We start from the raw sequence: 14,048 nt of genomic DNA on the forward strand, positions 1-14,048 counted from the left end.
GAAAGCACTAGGTGTGCCAGCCACCTTGGGCGAAACACGTGTCGGCTGTACTTTCTGTCACATCAGGCTTTAACCCTGATGCTCTCAATAAAAACTAATCAAAGATACAGAGAACTCTTTGAGCATTTATTCCTGAAAAAAGTTACAAACTTCCAAGGTATTGTCTGTCTTTCTTGAACTAATATTCAATTACCTGGTGGCATTAGGGGTGTTGCCACTTGATAGGCAGCCCTACCTCTGAAACACTGAATACGGATCCTGTCCGGGTCTCGTAACTCCTTAAGCCTTTCCCCTGGTGCCAGCCTCGCCAAGTTGATTGGCAGTTCATCTCCATCTGATGGCTCCCCAGTCCACAAACTGTCCTCAGATGATGTATTCTGAGTATAGTTGGCATCTTCTCAGAGTTTCTGTACCACGCCATCCACACAGGTTCCGAGCCGGAGATCCGTCCACCATGGCTACCTGTTCTTCATAGTGACATGCCAGTCCTCTCATTGGCTAGCTTGTGCAGCCTCCCTGGTCTAAAGTGCTGGCAGGTGAAGTGCCCAGTTACTTCGACATCAGTCCAGACGCGCTTGCTGCAGCCATGATTGATCGGGGCATGGACTTCCTGGTTGAGGTTTGCTAACATACATGTGCTGGGTAGTTCTCTGAGCCAGGCAAGCATTGTGTCGGGAGATTATCCTTGCGTTTGCATGGCCCGTCACAACACAAAGTTTTCTGTTGTTGTTTTTTTTTAGCAGTTAGTACTTTTTCAAAACCATAGTGACGTTTTGTTTTCTCCTCTTTTTATGAAACTAGTTAGGAAATGAGGTGATATTAAATGACTAACTTTCATTTTTACAATTCCAACATGAGTTTCCATAACTTCGAGTTGGGGGTAAATTGTTCTGGGGATATGTAGGGTCTGCTAGTAGTACATATGCAGGGCTGAGGGTGGTATCTTAAAGGGGATGGTTATGTCCAGGAGCCTGGCGTGATCATGACATGCATCTCAACTGGCAAGGAGGGAATGATGGAAACCCACCGACACGTTGGAAGCCTTAGAGATGCCTGCGAACGTCTCTAAGAAACCCAGGGCCACTGGAATTATGCATTTGTGCAGTTGCGGCGATTTTCGTATAATTGTAGATTTCCCGCATTTGCCACATGATGCAATATCTGCTGCATAATCTGCAGATTTTAACAAAAAAAATCAGTTTTTGGCTCAAACAGTACTTGTCAGCCCACCAGGCCAGCCTTTTCCCTTGGTCTTGGGTCTTGCTGCCTGTCTCTGAACCTCTATATTTTTCATGTGTTATGTATGTTTGAGAAACGTTGACTTGGCATGAAACGTTTGGTATGACCCCTAGTTACCCTCGGAGGGCAGACTGTGGAAGCCCGGCTGTGGGTGAGGGAGCGGACGTATTTACATTGTGATGGGGGTGAGGGGTCGACTGTTCTTTTTTAGGTCAAGCCTAGGCAGCGCATGCGCTGCTCTGCGAGGCATGCTGTATTGAGGTAGGGACTTGAAGCTCCGCCCACTCTCCACCCACATTTTTCATTGGCTTGTGTCATTGTCAACTGTAAACTGTGGCTGTTCATTGGCCAAAAGGCTTAGTAGTCCCTCCTTAGTACCTCCTTGTCTCATTTTGTAACCTCCCATGGTGACACCCCTTGTTACGTGTGTTGTTGCTCTGTATGATTTAATTACAGCCTCTGAGCACTATTTTCTCAAATAGCTTTGTCCTGCCTGCTGCTGTTGCAAGCAGGACACTCTCTCTCCTAACACTTTTTATTATTTTCATAGCACGCATTTGCAATGCAATAGGTCTGCGCATTTGCGAGAGTTTAAGCTATTGGCATTGTAAATGACAATGGCTTTCATTTATCCAAATGGGGGATGGGAGCACACTGCCTCACCTCCCAGCACAGTTCGCCCCTTAGCATTGTGGTAAATGCAGTTCACAGTGATTTCTTACTTGAATTTTAGCTGTAGTGGTTCACCAAAGTTGGTGCAGGTTAGTGCTGTGAATCTCTAAACACATGTGTTTCTGGATATTATCTGTCTTCAGTAGAGATAAAAAACGAAAATTCCTTCTGGGGTTGCTGGAAAGGCTGCCATAGTCTCTCAGGTCTCAGTACCTCTCTCTGGCGCACAGGTGCATCGCCAAGAGCTCATCAGCTCAGTGGCTCAAGGGAGCCTTTTCAAACAAATGGGGGCACACTGCCTCACCTCCCAGCACAGTTCGCCCCTTAGCATTGTGGTAAATGCAGTTCACAGTGATTTCTTACTTGAATTTTATTTATCTGTTTAAAAAACAAAACATTAATAAAAGGCATTGTCATTTACAATGCCAATAGCTCAAACTCTCATGAACGCGAGACCTATTGCATTGCAGATGCTTGTTATTCTGGGTCACTCGTCTGGGACTGCATAGTATGACAGTGACGTGTTCAGCTTGTGTTGATTTGTAGTGGGTAGAACACACACAGAGTTCAGGTGCAGGAGAGTGGCACCTAGGAGTGGTATGCTGCCCACCAATGCACAGGTTTCCATAGGATCAACCATAAGAACATCTCCAGAAGCAGTGTCCACTCTCCCCCCACGACCCTGCCTCGTCTACCTCTCCCTTCAAATCGACCCTACTTTCAGCAGTCTTCTGATGCCTGTCCGTGGTGTGCGGTCGCGTCTCCCCCTGCTGTTGTGTGAAGTGTTACCCCTGACATCTCTGCCGGGCTGGACTGACCATGGCGGGCGTCGGGCGTTTCCCCGGGAGGTTCGATGGGTGTGGGTCGGTTTTGCAGCTGTGGGGGCCGTTTCGGTTACAGGGGGCCCATTTTTCAGCAGTGCTGGAATATCGTCCCCCAGTTACAAAAGTAGCAGTGCTTCACACTTGCAACCCCGCCGTCTCTCGGGGGCTAGTCGGTCAAAATTGCCAGGGCTGCTTTGGGTTCCCTTGTTCGGCCCTGCACCTCTGCCCCTGTGAACGCTGCTCAGCCCAGCCTAGTCGCACCATAGTGAGAACTCTGCCCCTTTTTAAGGACTTCACCTTCAAAGCTGTTAGCAGGGTCCCTCCTGACCACCTCTCCACTGCCAGCTAAAATTATACTTTGCTGCTCTGGGGGCCCTTTCTCTTGGCATCAAAGCAGACCTAAGACCATTTGTTGCTCTCTGTTGCCCTCTGGTGGCGCAGTATGGTGGCGCCGTAGGACAGCTGCCTGCTCCCATTGGCTGTGATGTAGTCTGTCAGCCCTGCTTGCCCCATAAAGCGGGGCGCTGGGTGCTTTCCTACGGACCGGCCTGCCTGTGCAAAATCAAAGCCATAAAACAGAAGACCGTGAGCACTGGATGAGTTTGTGAAGTAAAAGTAAGATAATTAGAAGACAGTGACTGGGGCATCTTAAGGATTTTGGGGGCCCTGGATCAAACTTATTTTGGGGCCCCCTCAGGGCTTTAAGTGGGCCGGGTCTCACCGGGTCTGAACACCGGCAGTTTTTTTAAGAGGGCCTCGAAACGGGTCTCTATCGGGCTCTGTTTTGTGCCCTGGCACAGGCGGTCCGTTTTTTTTCCGGACTGCAGTGACAGCAGGCACATCATGTGCGCGTGGTGAGCGTTGTAGAGGAAGGAAAATGCTTTAAAGAGTCATTTTCTCTCTGGGTTTCCCTTCTCTTTTTGAAACTTAGGAGCAGCAACATCGTTGTGGCGTCACCAGTGCTTTAAGAGGAAGTTTTTTCAATATTATATACAAGCCATAGTTGCTTCTTATTTATTTTATGCAACTAGCAACCATTGACAAAGCCAATAGTCCTGACTTGTAGGTATGATGTGACTTGTTGTATCATGTATCTGGACGCATTGATAGGAACAGCAAAATACAAGTAGGGCGACACACTGTTATAAACACAGATTTTTTGCCTACGTGTTTTAAGGCACGCCCCTAATTACACTGACCACGCCCCTTTGAGAGATCCCCCCCCCCCCAGTTTTTTCATCCCACTTAAAGCCCTGGGCCCCCTGCTCCAAACAGCTTTGAAATTATGATCCAGTTTCAGCTCTTTCATGCCCTCTTTCACGGGTCACAGACAGTGCACAGTCACACTGGGCCATATTCTAAATGTGTGTACTTGTAATATTCGGGGATAGTGGCGTGTGTTTTCACTATTATAATTCAACAGGAGCTCACTAATATTATATAAAATAATATTTGTGACCCCCCCCCCCTCCAGTTTATCATATGTGAGGTCCTGTTTTGATCAAAAGAAACTTATTTTAGATGGATGTTGCATGGTGTTCGAATACATACATTTACCTGCAAAATGTCTAATAGACTCTCACACATCACCCATGTTAAAAAGAAATTTTAGAAAATCGATTTTTAAAACAATCTGTTTAAAAATTATTTAAGGTTATCAGGCAGAACAGAGCTGGCTCTAGAAAGTGCCCCTGAAAGGCAGGGGCCCTCGGCAGGGGCCCATTTTTCCCTTGCCTGAAAACATCTCTGGACAGTGGTCCTTTTCCCTTGCCTTTTCTTAGGGGCCTGCCAGAGATGATGCTAGTCCGTCTCGAGACTCCTCTGGGTCTAGGGGATTGGGGGTGGGGGGGTGTTGGGGAGGGGGGATTAGAGGGGCGCGTGGGACTTCCTGCCTTTTAAAGTTGTTTCATCAAACGGAGATGCTCAGCGTGGGAGTGAAAGGGTTAATCCGCTGCACGCACGATTGCCTTGTGAAACTCTCTGGGTTTGGTACCTCCTGGGTTCAGCGTGTGCTGACTTGTCTGAGGGTGTGGTGGCCTCTCCGCACGGATCGGAGCGTGTTTTATAGCTCAGCATCCACCCATGAGAACATGTTTTTTGTGATGTATGTATATATATATATATATATATATATGTCTATAGATATGTGTGTGTGTGTATATACATATATATACACATACATACACAGCGCTGGAAGTCGCTCTAAGGCCACCCACAAGGCAGAGGGGAGGAAGGGGGTCAAGTTGGAGGCAGACGGTTAATAAAAAGTGAAATCATCTGTGAAGCTTTTTTTTGCCCTCAACAGCCCAGAGATCTCCTTAATGTGTCCCGTTTTAGGCTGCTCCTTCTTTTGCATTCTGGGACTTGTAGTTCCTTATGGCAGGAATAACAAAGGTACCTAAGCACACGCAGAATTAAAGTTTACAAATATTAATGCGTTAATTAAAACATGTAACACAACAAGTGAATCCCCGTTTCTTTCTTCAATTTAATATTCAAGTTTTCATAGTGAGTTTGTAGTCTTCACAGTAGTTCCCAAGCCAACACGTGTTTCGTCGCCTCTAGTATTATTGTACATGCGACTTGTTCACGGCTGAACACTGTATTTTTAACAAACATTTATGTATGACGATAATTCCTTATGGCAGGAATAGCAGGACTGTAAGTACTCATGATGCAGAGTATAACAGGAGAGTTCGGCTCTTACCATAACATAACACCTGAATATCTCACCCCACCCCCTCCCCTCCAGTGCTGCTTTTTTCAGATTACATTACTGCCCGTCTCGGCCTGGCAGCGAGAAAGCATCGGTGTGTTGAGCAGGTGATGGGGCAGAATAGACCCCCGTTGTTATCTGGCAGTTGTGCAGCGTGTTTCGCAGTAACAGTACGCCGTTTACCTTTACCTAACTAACCCTAGTATATTTCCCGAGCGCAGAGGGTGAGTCTGTCACTGCAGATGTTGTACCCGTGACTCACAGGTCGTCGTCATATCCGCAGCGGACGCATTGACCCAGTGAGCTACATTACTGGCACAGAATCTTTTGTTTACGAAAGATTTCCAGGAAGTTGGGCAGCGAGGCACGCGGAGCGAAGGCAGACGTGCCCTGGTTAGCTCCGCAGTCTCAGCCTCCGTCGCCCACCCCTGCCAGGACAGACGCGCCCTCCTCACGCGGTTTGCGTGACACTTCCCGCCCGCCTCAGGTCAGGTGACGCGCCGAGGAGGCGAGCTAGGCAGTGTTTGTCCTTGTGCAGTGAGTGGGTCTGCCGGCGGAGAGCATGCCGAGGTGCACAAGGAGCGCTCGCTCTGTCAGCCGCAGCCACCCCACCCCTCTCTCTTTGGTGGCTTTGCTGACGTCTCTGCACATCTGGCTCCTCTTAGCGGCGGTTCGAGTCCACAGAGGGTTTTCAGCTGAGGGTAGCACATACCGCCAGGCAGGGGGCACGCAGCGGTATTTTTAGGACAGCCTGGCCGAGGCCCACTGTCCTTGGGACAGGAGAGCCCCCTCAGACATGCACTTGCCGTCCCGGAGAGCAGTCTGCGCCAATCCACCCGGGGTTTCCAAAAGGTATTTTTATCTTTGTGTTTTTTACCCGAATATAATGATTGTGACAGGGTCACCTGCGCCTCTTGAGACATAACAAGACCGCGCATGCTAGCTGGATTAAAACTGCCTTGCGGTGGAGGAGAAATAAAACGAGGGAGCATTTCGAGCGAATATTAGCAGCTATAGGCCCTGAACTGCACCTGAGTCGCCAGGTAGTAGAGATGGATATTAGGGATCACCAGCCCGCCATGTTTCAGAGGGCGCGTGATGGTCTGACAGCGGAGTTGTGGTTGTTTCCTGGCCCAAATGAAAGATCTGCATATATCCGTCAGCTGTGCCAGTTCCACCCTTCGAAGGGGGAGTGGGAGGGTCTGGAACATGTATAAGAACTTAGGGAGGGCAGACATTTTAAAGGAGGCTGGTCCCCCCACCCATGAGAGGGTTTGTAGGTGCCAGAAGGGGGCGGCGGCCTTCAGGATGCGCAGAATTGCTTCAGGCGCACTTGAACAGGTCCGGGTCACCGCCTGGCAGCGAGTCAGTGGGCCATCGGAATGGGGTCATCGATTGAAGCTTATGTGGAAGTGTCTCCCCCCAGAAATCGCTACGCCCACTGGCTTCCCCAAGTTAATCTTGAGGCCCACCAGTGTGCCATATTCCTCCAGGAAGGGTTTCGGGCACGGAAGTGAACGGTCTGGATCCAGCAACGATAACGAAATGTCTTCCACAAAGGTGGCGACCACGAAGTTATCCTGGTGGCAACGTATCCCCTGGATCTCCTCATGGTCCCGGATCCTATGGAGGAGGGCTCGAAATTCAAGGCGAATAGCATAGTGGTGCCCCTTTGAATCTGTATTCCCAGCGATGTGTTTCCATTGACACCAACCTTGGCCCAGGGGGAGGTGTAAAACGCCTCAATCCACCCGCAGAAACGAACCCCAAGTCCCGCCCTGTGCAGAGTGGCCCTCAACATAGACCAGTCAACCAGATGGAAGGCCTTCTCCGCGTCAAGGGAGAGCTGGACTGCTTCCCTGTGACGCTTCCGTGCTAGATCTTTGACATGGAGGGCACGGTTGGTGCTGTTGCTTGTAGACCAGGACGTGAGTAATCCCATCTGATCAGCATGAATTAGATTGGGAAGGTACGCTTCGAGACGGGTTGCTAAAATCTTGGCCATCAGTTTTGCGTCAATATTATGCAATGATATGGAGTGATAGGACTGGCTCAGGGTTGGGTCCTTGTCCGGCTTGACTATGAGAGTTATTGTTGGTTCAGCCACAGCTCCTGTCAGGCCGTGGTCCTTGGATGATGTTATATAGACCTCGGCTGATAGAGGGGCTATCTGCAGTATGTAGTGTTTATAGAAAGCCGCTGTTCCCGGGCCTTCCTCCTCTTCAGAGGTTTAATAGTCACCAGCACCTCCGACACTGTGATTGGTTCATCCATGGCTTCCCTCTCCGACGAGAAAGGGAGAGGGGCGAGTGACTACAAGTACATGTGCTTAGCCTCTGAGTACGGACAATCAGCCGCATAGAGGGAGCTGTAAAATTCGGTGAACGCCTCCGTTTTCTCCTCCTCTGAGGTGCAGGTCACTCCAGCGACGTTCTTAACTTTCCAGATGTACCCCTTAGTACGCCAATCCAGTAATGTGTTTGCCAGAAGTGAACCCGCCTTGTAGCCGCCCCTGTAGAACCTGGTTCCCAAGCGGTCCAGAATATGGTTGGCTCCAGAGTTTCTTGGCGGGGCAAGATATATGGTCTTGTTGTGCCTGACAGAGTTCTGCCCTAAACTGGAGCATTTTGTCTTCCCTCGCGGCTTGTGTCTTTGATAAAGACAATCCTGCGCTACTGCCTTCAATGCATCCCAAATTATCTGAGGACTCTCTTCTCTCCAGTCGTTATCTCATGTTGTACCACTGGGATTTTTAGGAGGGTGTCGTTCGTTCTCCAAGGGACCCTTTTGCATGCTAAATCGGGGTTAGTCCACTGGCGGGTGACCAGCCCCGGGCCATGGTCCGAGATAGTCATAGGCTCTTGGGAAACCTCCATCACCTGGGACAACAACAATTTTTAATTCAGGAGATAGTCAATCCTGGCATGGGTATTATGTGTTGCAGAGAAGTGGGAGTTGCTACCAAGTGGCAGGAATGCCATGCATCGGTCAGTCTCAACTCCTCCAGAACAGCCTTACACTCAACGGCGAAGGACGGTGTCCCCCCTACCTTTTGTTAGGACTTGTCCAGTGTAGCATGCATAACACAATTGAGGTCCCGCCCAAATAAGGAGGGGGTGGTCTGTGGCTCAGGCGAATTTCTGGGCAATGGGGACTAGAAAAGCCTCCTGGCCCGCAATTTGGCAATATATATTTCCAATTGTGAGGGGGGATACGCTCCCAAACCCTCTCCACCAGAAGCCATCTCCCTTAAATGTCTGACAAAATGTGACCTTCGTAGAGTTTTACTTTAGCAAATTAGTATCGTAACCCCTGCTGTCCTGAGTGCAGTTTTGTTTTAAGAGCAATATGCGACGCCCAGAGCTACATGAATCTACCTGCATTCTTAGGTCTGGCGTGGCAGTGACACTTCCATAGCTCTAATGGTATACCCAATGGTTTATGATTAACCGAGAATGACTGGACTCTCGATACTGCAATAATACAGTATTGTGATTTAAATCTGCCGTGACGATGATGTAAAGTGCTCTCATACGCTCGGGTCTTGCCAGCACTATATAAAACTCGCTAAATAAAAGTAAATAAACTATAAAATACCTGTTTACAGAGCAATGTGTGCACAAGCAGCTTGTATGATGTAATCAGTGATGTCATCTGTGATGTCATCAATGATGTTATAGGACATGTCATGAGTGATGTCAACTTTGACTATAGATATAGTGAGCCCTGCTAACTATAGCTGGTGAATTTGTGTTTTTTTTGTGTTCAAAACATTAATGTTGTCACTTACAAATTAACCTAACAATTACATTACTTCAATTTTTATTTTCCAGTGAAAAAAAAAAAAAATATATATATATATATATATATATATATATATATATATATATATATATATAATATATAATCTGTCTGTGATTTAAAATCTGCATCCATCGATGACTGCATAGTGCATGCGGTAATGGCTCAATCCACGTCAGTTATTGTCTCTCTTGCCCTGTGAATGACCCCTTTTATTGATCACTTGTGTACATCTACTTGGAAATGAGTGTTTTTCTGTGTCATTGCTGGCTGGCCAGTCCTTTAGTTTTAATTGTCCTCCTTTTCGAATCCCCATTTCATTTCTTTGCCTTTTCCTCTTTTGATTTTAATATTTCTTAAGAGGATACAACAGCTCTCTCCAGGCAGTGCTAACTGGTCACTTTCTTGCCACAGTAAATAAAAAAATTAAAGTCCCCTATAATGACAACTTGGGGCATACTGCTCCAGGTCGTCTTCAAGTTCTTCCATAGACGAACAAGATATTTCTTTATTCTTTTAAAAGGCGTTGATTGAGAATACATTTTAAATAACAGAAATTTGTTATTTGTTTGGCGGCTAGTTAATACTACTAGAATAATCCGATTTTGCGATTATCTTTAGAATCTGAGATTTTATTCAATTGTGAATTCGTCAGTAGGCCCCCGCTTGGAAGTTCCAAGGAACTTTTTTTATTGCAAGAACCTCATTTGTTCGTTAACTTGCAAATTTGAAGGAATTAAGCTTCCATGATTCTTGAAGGCATATTACTTGATGGTTGGCTAAAAATCTTACAAGGTAGTTTTCACTTGATTCAATATAGTGATCAATCACAGCGATTTCCCAACAACATAATAGCAGAATAATTGAAGGGGCCAGCATTTCCATCTTTCTGGTTAGGTGTGTGACCGTGATGTTGTCTCATCAAAGAGCTGGTGATCTAGGGGACCTGCCGGTCTCTATCCAAGTTCTTGATGATGTTGATGTGAAGATTTCTAAATTGAACTGATTTTTTTAAATCAGTTAACTGATTATTTGAGTTGACAGACGGCCATGGGGTTTAAACTGGCCTGTAGCTTCTCTTAAAACCTCTGGATACTTTGAAGTAGTTGGGTTTCACAAGGTAATATCCCAAGCAATTAACTCAGGTTTCCTTGACCAGATGTTTAGAACGGTTGCCTCTATTGACGAAGTTGTACGTGATTTAGCTGGCCCATGAATAAATGTAAAATTCCGAAAGTCTTCCAAAGATGTATGTTTTGTTTGTGAAAATTGCAAAAAAATCTTCATGCTATTACGACGGTTAAACATATCATGTGTTCCTTCCAAGACATAATCAAGAGTGAAATCAAAAATAAAGTGGCTCTGAACTGTATTTAATGGATCTGTATTTAATGGTTCTGTATTTAATGGAGCCACACCTCTAGTCCGGTCACAATCCATTGTGCAAGGATTTGTTTGGTTGTCCCTTCGGGATTCAATCAATTGATGGGTATTAACATTTAAGTTGGAGTTCACTTTAGGTAAGTACACTCGAGGCTCCTTTATAGAAGAGCACGATTGAGCTGCAGAAGCAAGTTTTGCCCTTATTGAAGATGGGGGAGAACTTCTATTAGTTGAGAGAACTTTAGCAAGAAAATCAAATCCCTCTACTATTGTTTTAGCTCAGGATTGATCTTCAGGAATTGAGACTTCTGTGCTTGTCGATGGTACTTCCAGAAAAGAACTGATAATTTGTGTTTTTTCCCCATCATGTAACAGACTTGATTGTGGATTGCAATGCCCGATGTTTTTAAACGGGTAGATAAGAGATCAGAGCTTAGATGAAGATGGTCTACAATGACTGCAGTTGTCGATGGGCCTGTATCCTCTGGGAGGTCTCCTATATTAAAAATTGGAAAGAGACTTGGTTTACTCATAGTTGAAATTGGGTAACATAGCGTACCTTTTGGATAAAATTGGCAAAGGTTGTTTTGTATTTAACTTCCATAGATTCTTCAGGCTTCGCTTACTGATATGCGGTTGAGAGTCCCCACCTATAGGGGAACAGGGAGCTTTGGAGTTCATGACTGCATCATTAGATAGGGTTTCAAAGGCATCTGGTTGCAAGACTTGACTTAATGGCTCAATCAAGGAATGGAAAGAATCTTCTATACATGGATTTTGGATGGCTATCTGGAAGGCTCGGAGGGCCAGAAGTTCCACCTTGGGGAGCAGAGGACAACACTACCTAAAAAGCAAGGTGAAGTTCACTTGCGACAGGTAATTGATTTTGATTTAGTTTGCTGGGCAAAAGTTGAAATAAGTCAACAATTTCATCCAGTCGAGACAGATTCACATGCGTTTCCTTGTTGATGAGTGATTGCAGTATCTCAAGAAGTAGATCCTTGATGTAAAGAATTGAAGAGAGATCTTTTTTAGTGCCGTTTATAGAGCCATTCGAGTGGTCAATAAAGACACCTTGTTTCCCGTCTTATTCGTCCTGTAGGGTTGTGGTTACTGTCCCCTTTTCTTGAAGCACTGGATAGACTGGAGGAGTATGTATTTCATTTAAGTCATATAGATCTAGAGGAGATTTATATCCGTTATAAAGTTGCGGGCTGGCTTGGAGATCAATAGGGGAGGTCTGCTTAGGCCGGCAGCTCATCTTATAAGGCTGAGTTGTCCCCAGAGCTGGCAAGAGAGTTCTGTGCTGAGGCAGGACTGGAATGTTGTGCTTCTGACGCCTTTTCATTGGGTGGCGGGTCAAAACCATGAATTGAATGTGATTCAGAGTTAGTACTTATTGAGCAGACATTGAATACGGCTGCTGTGCTAATTGGTGCAGTCATAATATTAGAAGTCGAAGAATGGATAATTGGGAGAGATATCGCAATCGAAACGTTGTGATCTGTTGAATTTAAATTAGGGTGGGGGTGGACTTGAAAAGATCTGACAATAATCTTACCCTTGTTTTTCTTTTTTCCAGAGTTTTATATAGCGCGAACTGGACCCGAAGGGATCAGTGCGCTTTACATGAGCACCGGTTGCTTTACACATTCTTTTTTGTTAGGCACAGGGAGTTTAAGTGATTTGCCCAGAGTCACAGGATGTTGAGCGTCGTTGCCGAGACTCTAACCTGGTACCTCAGATTTGAGGTCGACCGCCCTAGCCGTTAGGCCACATCCTCTCCCAAGGTTTGTAGCGCAGATGCAGGCAGATCCGAATGCAAGTTTGCTTTGCAGGTTTAAATAGAGGCGACCTTATATTCCCAGCAGATGTTTCAACAGATAAAGTATTTCTGAGCACCCCCACCCAGTCCTACACCCACACATACTTTGCACAGCAATAACTTTTTTACCCGGTACATGCTCTCACACTGAGGAACGCAATTTCCAGACATACTTACTCCACCCACAGACATCTCCAATGTAGGGTGGCTTGGATTTTACATTTCTGTGTCAGGTAAAAGAAATTACCATGGTGCACAGCAAACAGTTTTACAGCATTTACACCTAATGTATACTGGTATACAGACTCCACTGCTGATATCTGCACATGCCGGTATCCGCATAGCGCTGTACGGATGAACTCACCCAGCAAAATGTGGCTTCTACATCACATGTGTTCATGTGTTGACAGCAGATGTGGACCTCAGTCATTCAAAATTCACTGACTTGGGTAGAGCGCTAAATTGTGTTGTTCTAGCAGTTTTCTCTAAACGTTGCAACATTTGGCACATCACAAATGTTATGTTTTTTAGCTTTCAATTGTAGACGCGCTCTAAGTTTGAGGGTCTGCATTTTGACATTTGTAGACTACACATTGATTATTGTGTCTAGTGGACCGTGGCAATGAGGCTATTACTAGTAACAAGCATTGGCAAAGCCAATCGGTTTCGCCTTTAATACCTAATGGTTTTGCTGGCTTTGCCAATAGCTGTGCAGCATTGCTAAAAAATAAAAAATAAAAACCTTTGACTGGGCTGGTCACATCATTTTGTAGACGCATGCGCATACCTATAGATTGGTGGGGCGGCTTCTTATTCTCAAGAAAACACATGCACTCTTGCTAGGGGCGTAAACAAAAATGTAGCACTTGCAAAACGTGCAGTGGAAGGACACCGGGAATGTGTCCTTGCTCAAGGGGGAGGGGCAAACGCGCAAAGAGGAAGCAAAACCCACATGATCTAGTGAATAAGAAGCAAACAAATGAGTGACAATAAAGCCAACAAATGGGAAGTAATGGGCGGGCTATAAGCCTAGTGTAATCTAAAAATACATCTCTAACCAGACAGAGCATGCGCAGTCTCGTAGACGAGACCAAAAAATAACGCACTTTTGAGAAGATGTACCGGCTCCATTTTTGCAGATAGCTTCTGGTCAGTAATTGTGCGACCTTTTATTGTTTTTGCTTGTAATGCTTTATTTTTTATCACTACTCACTGTATGCAATAGATGTGATGTTCTATGTTTTGTTTCGACACACATGTGCAGACAGCCAGCGGCCTCTGTTGCAAGCGGGCAAAGTGCTAGTTGCAAGTGGTGTAGCGCCTTCAAAGATTCACTGAAATGCAAATGTATGTTTTTTCGGTGTACTGAACAGAGGCCTGTCTCCTCATAACTTTAAAATACAATGTAACAGGTTTTGATCAGTACCTATAAGTAATATTATGTACACTGCCCATACAAACATTTACTGCTGAGTTACAAACATTTTTACCAATTAGTAGGGGTCTGTAGTATGTTAGGTGTAAGTCACGCTTACTCATCAGCAAAGGATTTGTTCCATAAAGTGTCACAAATGTGAGTTTAAATTCT

General features: G+C 45.8%; 1 protein-coding gene across 2 annotated transcripts in view; it reads left to right on the forward strand.

Annotated features, from left to right (window-relative positions):
• The window catches only part of ASXL2 (ASXL transcriptional regulator 2), a 516,529-nt gene that overhangs the window by 385,783 nt on the left and 116,698 nt on the right, over positions 1-14,048 (forward strand). Inside the window, exon 1 of one of the 2 annotated variants that reach the window (XM_085613206.1) lies at positions 5,848-6,303. The exons of the other annotated variant lie outside the window; for it this stretch is intronic. The gene's annotated coding sequence lies outside the window, so the exon portion shown is untranslated. Of the gene's footprint in view, positions 1-5,847; positions 6,304-14,048 lie in introns of those variants that run through there. 2 annotated transcript variants of the gene reach the window in all.

The sequence above is a fragment of the Triturus cristatus genome, chromosome 6 (genome assembly GCF_964204655.1).
Source record: "Triturus cristatus chromosome 6, aTriCri1.1, whole genome shotgun sequence".
Taxonomy (NCBI): domain Eukaryota; kingdom Metazoa; phylum Chordata; class Amphibia; order Caudata; family Salamandridae; genus Triturus; species Triturus cristatus.